Source organism: Rhamphochromis longiceps, linkage group LG3, assembly GCF_057381845.1.
Source record: "Rhamphochromis longiceps isolate RC_006_pf linkage group LG3, R_longiceps_female_GT1.1, whole genome shotgun sequence".
Lineage (NCBI taxonomy): Eukaryota > Metazoa > Chordata > Actinopteri > Cichliformes > Cichlidae > Rhamphochromis > Rhamphochromis longiceps.
In genome coordinates, this window is record NC_140559.1 from 49,360,378 (window position 1) to 49,373,153 (window position 12,776).

The 12,776-nt window shown below is 41.8% G+C and overlaps 1 protein-coding gene across 6 annotated transcripts in view; it reads right to left on the minus strand.

Annotated features, from left to right (window-relative positions):
- The window catches only part of LOC146675131 (adhesion G protein-coupled receptor L3), a 279,742-nt gene that overhangs the window by 138,515 nt on the left and 128,451 nt on the right, over positions 1–12,776 (minus strand). The gene's annotated exons all lie outside the window — the stretch shown is intronic.

A 12,776-nucleotide genomic window follows, 5' to 3' on the forward strand; every position in this document is an offset into this window, starting at 1 on the left:
GTTGCTAGCGTACAGCCGCCATACATAAGTGCAGAATGACTGCAGCAAAGCAGCTACACCCACAAAACCGTGGCCGATTCAAATGATATCTCTCCACTGCCCACAAGTGCTCATGAGGAGTCCTAATAGTTTCTCTTCACCCTTCTGGAGAGAAACAGACGCTCGGCCACACAGACTTCTGTTTGTCAGACATCATCGCCGAGCCAAGGTCTGGCCAAACAAAGGTTACCACCTCAAGGAAAGCCTTTCTCGCCACGATGATCGGGAGGAATTTATTTACTGCGGTTCACGCCGCTGTTCTGATTTCGCTCTAAACCACCAGCGGTTTCATGACTGCTGAAAGACTGATCTGCTGCAGTAGGCATTTGGTAAATGCACGGGTTGCACTTGCACTCCTACCAAACGTGGACTCACTAGTTTCGTGAGAGAGGTTTAGTTACTCAGCACAACTTGCTGTGCTTTGAAATTTAACTGATTAACAGCAAGCAGTTTGAACTGTTGCACAGGATGTGGTCAAAGAAGACAAGCCCTTGGGGGATTTCTGCTGTTATTTGCTGCATTTTGCAGCACCAGTGAGTGTGACTAAATCTAAAAGAGCTGGAATACTGCTGTGTCTAAGTAACTTGATGCTTGAGAGGAAGACAAACCTTTGAGCTCCTCGGTAGAGGTTTATTTCACCTTTAGTTCACCCTAACAGCTTCCAAGTCACTCTGCTACTGCAGGTAGACAGTTTGAAAAAAGAAAAAGTGTAGCTCATAAAAGTAAGCCCCAGCATTGAACTTGTGAATTCAGAATGTGGAGTACACAAAAGTAAAAAAAAAAACGCACTGTGTCTCTGGATGTGAAATGGGGAAACAAAGGCAGGTGATAAAAACGTCATCATGGAATAAAAAAATTAGAACAACACCAAATTTCCTTTGCGAGAACTGCAAATCAAACTTCTCTTCTTGGTGTTTTGAAGCGCCCGGCGTCATGCTGTGGACGGCTCAAACTCATTCGGCTAGCCTGCTTCAAATTAATCCATCTATTTATGTGCCACAAAAGGTATTAGATGATGCAATTTCTCTCTCCACCTGAAAGGTCAGTCCGTGATTCTGCACATGCTGTCAACATCCATCTGGCTGCGCACACCGAAATTCCATTAAAGTATAAATTTGGCTCATGCTGGAGAGTGCTGAGGGAGTTCGACGCTTCCAAATTCAACATTAGCCAAAAAAAAAAAAACCAAGTGAAAGAACAATCCCATGAAGCTGGTTTCATAAGGAGAGCGTGCAGATCGACACTATGCTGCAAGTATATTGCTTAAATTATACAATAAAAGCTCGGCCGTGTAAGATGGTTAATTTAGACGAGTGTTAAGAGTTCAGTTGCACTCCTTCACACATCAGTGACACACTCTTCTGGAGACAACACAGCTCGTGCGGCGAGTCCTCTCTGTCGTAAGAGTTCTTTTTTTCCTCTTTTTTTATGTATATGTATGCATTCACATGTGCAGCTTATCTTCGCTTTTCAAGGCAGGGATACAGCAAGTGGTCTTTTTTGGAGCACAGACATGGCTGTCTATCTCAAAAGGGCAAAGATAAAACTCCCCTGAATAATCCTCAGCCATTTCCTTGGATGTCTGGAGATAAACATCTTGAAAATTGTGCAGCTAAGAAGAGAGCAAAAGAACAATGTTTTCTTGAAACTTGATAGTGATTCCGAGGCTTGCCAATATTAGTTTAAACACACACACACGCACAATTTCAACCGCAGCCTTACATCCATAGTGGAAATTCGAATAAATAATGCATTATCTGCACACTGTTTCCTTTGTTTTATCCCGTGACTAAACTAAATCCAACACAAACATTTTTTGAAACAGTACATTTCCATTTTGATGCAGACTTTTATCGAACGGCTGTGAAGCGGAGCTCTGTGTAAGTGGTCACATCGCAGACATACGCCGATCAGGCATAACATTATGACCGCTGACAGGTGGAGTGAATAACACTGATTATCTCTACATCATGGCACCTGTTAGTGGGTCAGATATACAGTGGGGCAAAAAAGTATTTAGTCAGCCACCGATTGTGCAAGTTCCCCCACCTAAAATGATGACAGAGGTCAGTAATTTGCACCAGAGGTACACTTCAACTGTGAGAGACAGAATGTGAAAAAAAAATCCATGAATCCACATGGTAGGATTTGTAAAGAATTTATTCGTAAATCAGGGTGGAAAATAAGTATTTGGTCAATAACAAAAATACAACTCAATACTTTGTAACATAACCTTTGTTGGCAATAACAGAGGTCAAACGTTTACTATAGGTCTTTACCAGGTTTGCACACACAGTAGCTGGTATTTTGGCCCATTCCTCCATGCAGATCTTCTCGAGAGCAGTGATGTTTTGGGGCTGTCGCCGAGCCACACGGACTTTCAACTCCCGCCACAGATTTTCTATGGGGTTGAGGTCTGGAGACTGGCTAGGCCACTCCAGGACTTTCAAATGCTTCTTACGGAGCCACTCCTTTGTTGCCCGGGCGGTGTGTTTTGGATCATTGTCATGTTGGAAGACCCAGCCTCGTTTCATCTTCAAAGTTCTCACTGATGGAAGGAGGTTTTGGCTCAAAATCTCACGATACATGGCCCCATTCATTCTGTCCTTAACACGGATCAGTCATCCTGTCCCCTTGGCAGAAAAACAGCCCCATAGCATGATGTTTCCACCCCCATGCTTCACAGTAGGTATGGTGTTCTTGGGATGCAACTCAGTATTCTTCTTCCTCCAAACACGACGAGTTGAGTTTATAGCAAAAAGTTCTACTTTGGTTTCATCTGACCACATGACATTCTCCCAATCCTCTGCTGTATCATCCATGTGCTCTCTGGCAAACTTCAGACGGGCCTGGACATGCACTGGCTTCAGCAGCGGAACACGTCTGGCACTGCGGGATTTGATTCCCTGCCGTTGTAGTGTGTTACTGATGGTGACCTTTGTTACTTTGGTCCCAGCTCTCTGCAGGTCATTCACCAGGTCCCCCCGTGTGGTTCTGGGATCTTTGCTCACCGTTCTCATGATCATTTTGACCCCACGGGATGAGATCTTGCGTGGAGCCCCAGATCGAGGGAGATTATCAGTGGTCTTGTATGTCTTCCATTTTCTGATGATTGCTCCCACAGTTGATTTTTTCACACCAAGCTGCTTGCCTATTGTAGATTCACTCTTCCCAGTCTGGTGCAGGTCTACAATACTTTTCCTGGTGTCCTTCGAAAGCTCTTTGGTCTTGGCCATGGCGGAGTTTGGAGTCTGACTGTTTGAGGCTGTGGACAGGTGTCTTTTATACAGATGATGAGTTCAAACAGGTGCCATTCATACAGGTAACGAGTGGGGGACAGAAAAGCTTCTTACAGAAGACGTTACAGGTCTGTGAGAGCCAGAGATTTTCCTTGTTTGAGGTGACCAAATACTTATTTTCCACCCTAATTTACGAATAAATTCTTTACAAATCCTACCATGTGGATTCATGGATTTTTTTTTCACATTCTGTCTCTCACAGTTGAAGTGTACCTCTGGTGCAAATTACTGACCTCTGTCATCATTTTAAGTGGGGGAACTTGCACAATCGGTGGCTGACTAAATACTTTTTTGCCCCACTGTATTAGGGAGCAAGTGAACACTTAGTCCTTAAAGTTGACAGCCTAAATGGACAGGATCATTGATGCACATGGGGAGGGAAGGCTGGCCCATGTGGTCGGACCCAACGAACTACTACTACGAACTACTGCAGCTCAAACTGCAGAAAAAGTTCACGCTGGTTCTGATAGAAAGATGTCAGAATGCACCGAGCATCACGGCAGACCAGTCAGGCCCTGTCCATCACCCACTGTCCATCACCGAAAGCACCAACAATGAGCAAGTGAGAACTGGTCCATGGACCAATGGAAGAAGGTAGCCTGGTCTGGCGAGTCATGTTTTCGTCTACATCACGTGGATGGATCATGTGGACTACATCACGTGGATGGCTACATGCTTACTTGGGGAACACCTGACACCAGGATGCACTATGGGAATAAGATAAGCCTTCTTAGTGTGATGTTGTGGGCAATGTTCTGCTGGGAAACCTTGGGTCCTTCCATTCATGTGGATGTTACTTTGAAACGTACCAACTACCTATGCATTGTTGGAGACCATGTACGCCCTTTCGTGGAAATGGTATTCCCTGATGGCTATGACCTCTTTCAGAAAGATAATAGGTGCTGCCACGGAGCAAAAAAAGATTCAGGATTGGTTTGAGGAGCACAACAAGGAGTTTGAGGTGTTGACTTGGGCTCCAAATTGAATTCGTGGAGGCCCCATGTTGCAGCGTATAAGACTTAAAGTGTCTGTTGTTATCTGTGCCAGATACCACAGCACAACTTCATGGGTCTAGTGGAGTCCATGCCTCAATGTCAATGCCTCAATGGGTCAGGGCTGTTTTGGCAACAAAAAAAGGGGACTAATCCAATATTATGCAGGTGGTCATAATGTTATGCCTGATCTATGTATATGTTAATCATATGTTGCGATATTTATGACAGTGACTAATTAAAAAGCCAGCATGACCACTCCTTTCAATCTACCAACAGGGGTTTTGGCCATGAAAAGATGCATTGTTTAATCACTTCCCAAGAAGTAACAGTGACTCTCACAGAAAAGTCTTTGCACTGTGCAGAAGCTGTTAGAAGTACCGTGCACTACTCAATTAAATTAACACAAAGACCAAATGTGTGATTATGTCAGAATAAGTAAAAAAGTTTTTTTTTTCTAACAATGGATCGTCAGGACATGTCATGAAATCTTTTTGCACGAGAATAATAGGCACTGATTGGAAAAGTGATTTCACTCCTACTCGACTTACCAGAACCAACTCCCTTAAAACTATCCCGCTGACACCAGTATTCATTGCAGAATATTTGAATAAATCACCCCCATTAAAAAACAGATCAATGTGCGACCTAAGTATTAGTTACTGAAACAAACAAAAAAAAAAAAGCAGGAAGTGTCTGATCCCTGGTTATGTATACCGCTATGTAAATCATAACGCCCACAGTGTCTCTCCAGGTGCTTGTATAGAGGCAGAAGGCCGGATTGAAATGTGCAGCAACTCCGCAGATCGATTTGTTTGGAGGGTGAGGCTTATTCACTGGGGCCTGCCCGTCTAATGATTTACGATTTCCAGGATGAATTTTTCTATTCTTGCCAACAAATGATGCTGCTCCACATCTTCCTGGTGACGCTTGATTTATCTTCCAGCCAAAGGCCCCTGGGACTTTCAGCCTGTAGACCCATTTTAGACTAAGCCTCATTCCAGAGGGGGGTGAGGGGGGTGTAAAAGTGAGGATTGGGTCATTTTTTTTTTTTTACAACCACCGTCACATGGATATTGATGTGTCACATATTCAAGAAAAACGATAATTTGATGTGCAAGGTGTGAAGCAAGATTCCTGATGGGTGTGCGGCTGTGCACCAATTCGCGAATTGGGACTTAAATTGAAATTATGCTGCTAGCATCTCTGCAGGCAGTCGAGTGGGCACAGAAATGTGCACACATGCACAGCCTTCAGTATGCTCATTCATAAAGGAATACATTTAGAAATATTATACTGACAGGCTCGGTTGATGGCTGACCGGGGTCAGCCTTTTGAACCGCTCATGCTGAGATTCTAAGCCCATCTCAAGCATCTCTGCGAGCGTCAGATTCTTCAGCCAGATACCCAGTGGTGCCACTGCTGTGCTGGTCTTCAGAGGGATGGATGGGGAATAAAAAAGAGAGGCAGAAATGCCACTGGTTTGACTTTTCAAGGCATCAAGCCTTGTTTGTTACGCACAAAAAGCAATGTCTGCTGCTGGTTGGAGTCAAAGGAATGCTTTGGGGCGCTTATGTGGCTGCGTGCACCGCACAGCGACAACAAAAAGATTCTAATCCTTTTCTCTGGACCGTTATTCAATCTGTGTTTTGGAAAATTGGAAGAAATTCTGAGGACAGTTCTGAAAAAGAAGAAGAAAAAAAGCACACACACACACACACACACACACACACACACACACACCCACCCCCCTCCGCTATCTTTCTCCCTGACTTTCCTGAGTGTGCATACACATACATACACACAAACCGACACACCAACACACCAAGGCCTGCCTTTAAGCACAGATTTTTCATTTCCAGTCGTTGTCACCATGGTAACTTCCAATGTCCGACTTGCGCCAGAATGTGCTTCCAGCGCTTTCCTTCTTCAAAGCCCTTTTTCAAAGCCTAAAACCGCATTGCTTCAGTAACGGTCACCCACAGTGCTTAGCTTCTAGGAGGGTGTTCACCCGCTAATTACCTTATGTGACAAAGGTGCTGCTAATAACAAACTGCTCTACCAGTGCAAGCTATACGATTTAGCAATTTATAAAAAAGTCCATGTACAGCTGCATGGTCTTTTAAGGCAAAATAGCAGCATGAATGAGACCGAATGCTACAAGTCACTCAAAGTGCATGCTCGCCACACACGTGTAACATTTTCTTTTACATTCAAAAAGCCAACCTCTGTTGCAATGAAGAGGAGTGCCTTGGCAGAGCCGCCTGAGCGACAATCAAATATTCCTGTGTTGACCGATCGATGAGAGCCACCCCCTGACCTTCCTCATTCACATCTCAATAATGAAAGACGAGCAGGGGTTATGAGTAACCTCGGTGCTCGATACAGGAGGTAGGGGGGGGTCAGGCGTCGATAGCTCGGCATGAGTCCAGGGCTCCATTGGCATGCGGGAAATCACCGCGGGTCTTAAGGATTTCGGCTGAAAGATGCATGGCTGGGATTAAAAGCTTGGGCTTGACTGAGCTCTCCTGTCTCCGTGGTGTCAATATGCCCAAGGTACTGTCAGTCACTGTGTACAACTTTACCCTGAGAGGAAAGTAATTGACTGACCCTGTGAGAGTACAAAGGTCCACATTCAGTCGAAGACATACCAATTACGTTGATAGTAAGGTGACAGAGTTTATTTTCATAATTTTATCCAAATCTGACATTGCCAACTACGCTTCTTCAAAGTTTTGATAAACTAGCACAATTAATGAATTAGCTATGGATAATCACTACTGCAATAAAACAATATGGAAGAAAACGCAACAATGTGAAGAACCTCTGACAAGCTCTGCAGTGCTTTAGTCGAATGTCTTCTTTATATGAAGTCTTGGAATGCTTTTGAATCAGAGATAATGACATCTTTGCAAGACTAATTTGAAAGTATGTGTGTCGTCTCTGTTTGATCAGATCTGACACAGTTTTGACGCCAAGTTGTAACGTGTCTCATCTGCTCTTTTGTAAAAACTGAAAACCCCAAGCCTATAAAATGTCAGCAAGATCACAAAGAATAACCGTCATAACTGTGAGGAAACCAGAGTGACAACTGAGTTGTTTTTTGTTTTTGTTTTTTTTAATCCTGTGCCAAACCGAAACATGTGAAATTATCAGTAATGTAAGACGGAAAAGAAAGGAAAGTAGTTAGAATTCATGATGCTGCTACTGGCAATTGTACGTTTGCCAGTAGCATACAATTTTAAGTAGTGAGTTGTTTTTTAAGCATTTTTGCTTGAAAAACAATAAATGAATGCATAAATAAGCAGTCTCTTAAAGGTTCTTAAACCTGCATTCCTTCTAAGGGCCAGCAGGGGGCGAGAGTTCTGATTTAGAAACAAACAAGCAAACAAACAAAAAAGTCAGAATGTAAATCAGAAAATTACCCTGCTTCAGCATTCTACATACAACATTCCTCATAACCAGAGCATCAGACTTTATGATGGTTTGGCAAGCTTGTTTTGCTGCTTTTCGTGTGTTCAGCTGCTAGTGGGGGGAGGGGCTGTACAAAGTTGTGTTACAGCTGGAGGAGGCAGTGACAGCACTGCTTGTATGGACATTGTCACAAATAATATTGTCTAATCCATACATTTCTATAGTGATTAGTATTGCAATATCTTTTTCTACAACCCTTTATTTTAACAGCACTTTAATCTGTATTGCTAATTCCTGAACAAGTCCTAAGACTTACATAATACTTTGATTTGACAGAGCAGGAGTTCAGCCAAGGTGAAAAAGAAGGGAACAAGAAGTTCTAAGACTGATACACTTCTGGTCTTTTCCTCTACGGCTAGAGGTGACAAGGCATCTCTTGTATTTCACCCCACGCAGCACCACTGTCCCACTGAATTTGTCAAGGGAAGCCAAGACATTTAGCTGTCTTTTAACTTCTCTTCCATACCAATAGGTCTCCTGAGATATAGCCTGAGGAGGAGGGGAGTCTCATTCTGGTGGAAAACAAAGTCTAGAGTGTGTCATCCTGTCTGTTTGTTTCTGCTCGGCTTGTTTCCCAACTCCGGTATGTATTTGGTGTCAGTGTCTGTTTGTAGCAGAAGATTTATTGCAAAACACTTTGAAAAAAATGACAGTCTTTTGGCTCACACTTTGTTGTGCTGTTGTACGGAACATAAAAACGTGTTATCCTCACCTAATTCCATCATTTCTGGTATCTATTATGACCCGAGGCCTGTCTCGCAAAGCAGGATTAGCGGGTAGGCGAGCTAACTTTGGGTTTAACCTTCACTGCTCGTCACAAAGACGTCTCAAGTTCAAACCGCGCTGCGTTGCAATGGCTGCTAATGCCACAGATCAAACCCCTGAGGTACTGTTTTATTCTGGGACCATTGATATACATGTACATAAAAGGCCATCTCTTCAGCGATCAATTGGGAAGGAAAAAGGGAGACACCATTCCGGGAGATATAAAAATACCATCTTTTTATGAAAGCTCAGCTCAGAGAGGTGTCTTTAGAAGATGAGTTAGAAAGATGTTCCACTTTAAGCACAATTAGAAATCTCACTCTGCCTATAAAACAGGGTCTCCTTCCAAAAAAAATCCACAGCTACTTATTATCAGTGACAAATTTAATTTAATAATTCGTATTAATAGCTGCTACAATATTCTGCAGCACTCCTGGCAGTGATTGGTGCAGTGCATTTAAAACCTGTCACTGCAGTTATGACATACATTAAGGGACATGAAGTGAAACTATTTAATGAAGAGCAATTATAAATGTAAAATGATCTGTATATTTGACTGAAATTGCGCTCCAACCAAATTGCTTTGGTTTTATAAGACAAGCTATTCCGTTTATAAGCAATGAAGTGAGAGCGTGTGATGTTTTTTTCATACTTGTGATTGATTATATACCGCTTCTGTGTTTTTAATTCTTTTATTTTTTTATACCTTGCTGAATTTTATTATTTTATGCTCCTATGCAGCCTCCTAATTTCCCAACTGGAGTCAACAGTTCCATCATATCTTTTATTAAATATACTGACAGCAGGTGTTAGACTGCGTGCACAGTTCTCACCTCTTTCATGTGAACTTGCATCACGAAGAACACCCTGGGTGTTAAAAAAAACAATTTTATATATATATATATATATATATATATATATATATATAATGAAGGGTATACCTTCTTGAAATTCCACAAGAAATGCTAATACATAATGAGACAGCAGAGGCCATTAAAAGGTGGATGAGACAACAATGTTCTGGCTGGCAACATCTAAATGTTTAACATCTTTGTGAAACACGAAGTCAAGTCATGACACTTGAAAGGACAGATTCCTGTGACGTATCAAAGGAAAACGTATCTCCGAGACGCACATCAGTCGACGTGTACCGGCGTCAGGGGGCAGCGGATCTAAAATAAATTCAATCAACTTTTCAAGGTGACGTGAGAAACCAGATTGTGTGGTGACAGCGTCAGCGAAGAAAAGAGTGGAAAAGGGTCTGCAGTGATGCAGATGAAGCATCTTTTATCTGTGCTGCTTCCCTTGCTGTCATTCTCCAACTATAAAACCAGTGCCTGCCTCCTCCCTCTCTCGTCTCTGCTTCTATGGCGCAGATACAGTATGTAGCCATGATGCATAAAGTTGCCTCAAATAATTATAATTTGAATAATTAAATATAATTTAATTAAAATAGGGAATTCAATAAAAAATCATTTCGTGCACTCAGGTCTCCATTAAAAATGAGACCTTAATCTGAATAGAAAATTACCTGATGAATAGAGGTCATTGAGGAGCTGTTAATTAAAATATCCAAAATTTAAGCAGATATCAGCCCTGATGGGCAGCCGATTTTACCTGTAACATCCAAATAAAGACAATCCAGTTGCTGCACCGCTGCACAAATAAGCTTCACGCTACATTCGCTTCCACTGCAAAGTCCATAACGGGAGCCGCGCAGCCTCCACCACCAGCCATCCAGCTTTCACCCTCTTCAACCCCCCCGCCCTCACCCATCTCAATGAGCATGTACATGGGAAAAATAGGTCCATGTCTGCACTCACAAAAGGCCTTTTCTTGCTTTATATGCAGCACTTTGGAACATGTTTTAAGCAAATGGCGAGAGGGCGGGGTTGTAAGCTACTCTCTTTTATGGTATAGCAATCACTCCGTGGCAGCTACAGGCACTTTCCTTAAAATCACACCTTGGTAAGGAACGGCCACGGTCCAGTGGTCTGAGAAAGCCATTGATGGAATTAAGGCTCATGAATACGAATGCAGCAAGTGAGAGCTCTCCCACTGTGTAATATTGACATGCTCCCTGGTCAGAAAATAGCCTGGTATAATTAGCTTTCACAAGCAAGTACAGGGTCAGCAGGAGAGGCCACTCTAGACACCAACAATACCCTCAACAGGAACATGTTTGCCACTGAAAATGAGTGCGGTGCAGATCTTCAGTTGCCAGCACTATTATTCTGTCTACCTCTACAATATCAAGTGTTATTGATATAGTTATACAATACAAAGACTAATATGGCCCAAAAAATATCAGGTTATGTGAGTAAATGAAATAAATAGTTCCTAAAAGCTGTCTAACTATAAGGTTGGATATAAAAATATAGACAGATTCAAAGCCTATAAACACACCACAGACTGTATATTAAAGACAGATGTAGCCACTGTGACATCACCCTTTGCTTTTGCCATCTCTGTGTTATAAGAAGTGAAGGTGATGAGTGAGGAGGGTTACTACACTCTCGTTAGCAAAGTGACTCTAAACAGGAGAGTAAAAATACATAAACATTATGTTGTATTGAACTGAGACCGTAAACTTATAAAAGTGTTCCAGGTGATAGATAAAGGCCCAAAGGGTTGTTTTCCCATAGATTTCAAAACATTTTGTCGCTTAAGTTGATTTAATCTACAAGAAAGCTAGTCAGAGAGTATTTCTTTTCAGGTAATTATGCAGTTTAGCCAAAACAATTTAGAAAGAGTATGTGTCAGCATGGCTGAAATAGTGAAATTTTAATATTTCAGTCTTGTATGGTTACTTGTAACTGTTGCACACAGGAAGAAATGGGATTGTCAGAACTGCTGGAACAATCATTGGTCGACAACAAACCTCATGAGTTAACCCATATGGAAAAGATATATATATAAATCTTATAAAGTTTGTATCTGTCTTGTGTGAAACTTGTATGAAAAGCATATAAGAGTGAAAACAGATATAAGATCCCTTGAAAAATTATATAATGAAACTTGTATGTTTTGGATACTTACTAAAACAATATATGAAAGTAATGCGAAAGTGGCCACTTTCATGAGTAAATCATGTAAGCCTTATATGATTTACTCATGAAAGTGGCCACTTTCATGAGTGATCACATATAAGTTTTTACTATTTCTTTTCCATATGGGAAGATAAGCCCGGTCTACTGTTGCTGACCGAGAACACCCTCTTTATTCTGATGTAATGTCCTCAGGACGACATTGCAGGATGCTTTGCTAGTAAAAGTGCAATTAGCATGCTAAATAATAATGTCTGTGTGATGTCTGTGATTTATGACTTGGTGAATCACAATCTTAGACTAATTTCGACGAACAATAAAGTTATTTTAAGTGTAACAATCTGACCTTTTTAAAAAAGGATTTGCCCCCTGCTGGTCATTAGAAAGAATGCAGATTTAAAGCACTTCCATCTTTTACATACAGTTTATAAAACATGATAGGCCACAGACCATAGATCAGGGAAGTCCAACTCCAGGCCTCAAGGGCCGGTGTCCTGCAGCTTTTAAAAATTATCCTTGATCCAACACAGCTGATTTAAATGACTAAATTAAGTCCTCAACATGCCTTGAAGTTCTCCAGAAGCCTGGTAATGCACTAATCATTTGAGGTGTGTTGACCCAGGGTGAGATCTAAAACCTGCAGGACACCGGCCCTTGAGGCCTGGAGTTCCCCACCCCTGATTTAACACTTGAGTAGAGACTTGAGATAAGACCTGAAAAAAGTTTTGTATGGTAGTCTAAGCATCATAAAGGCACAAAGATTCCCAAAAAAGAGCAAGTGGAAGGTCAGAAACATCACAGAAAGCCATTACGCAGACAATGTTATCTGTGATGGTTAATGACTAATTAATCTGATGGTAAAATACTATTATTACTAGTGATTATCAGAATAATCTTAATCATGTTGCTCACCTAAGGGAGGAGGAATGTCAAATGAGATTCATCTATTGTTAGAAATATAAATAAGTTATACGCAGTCCCCCAAGACAGGAATCTCCTGCTGAGGTTTTCTATGCGCGGTACTGGAAATGCGTAGAGTCCAAGTGGTACAAACTCTATGAATATTCAGCACACTGGAATAGATCAAAGGGAATTATGCAACTGTGCTATGAAACATTAATCACCAGAGAGTGTCATCAGTTTTCCAGCTTCAAGATTGA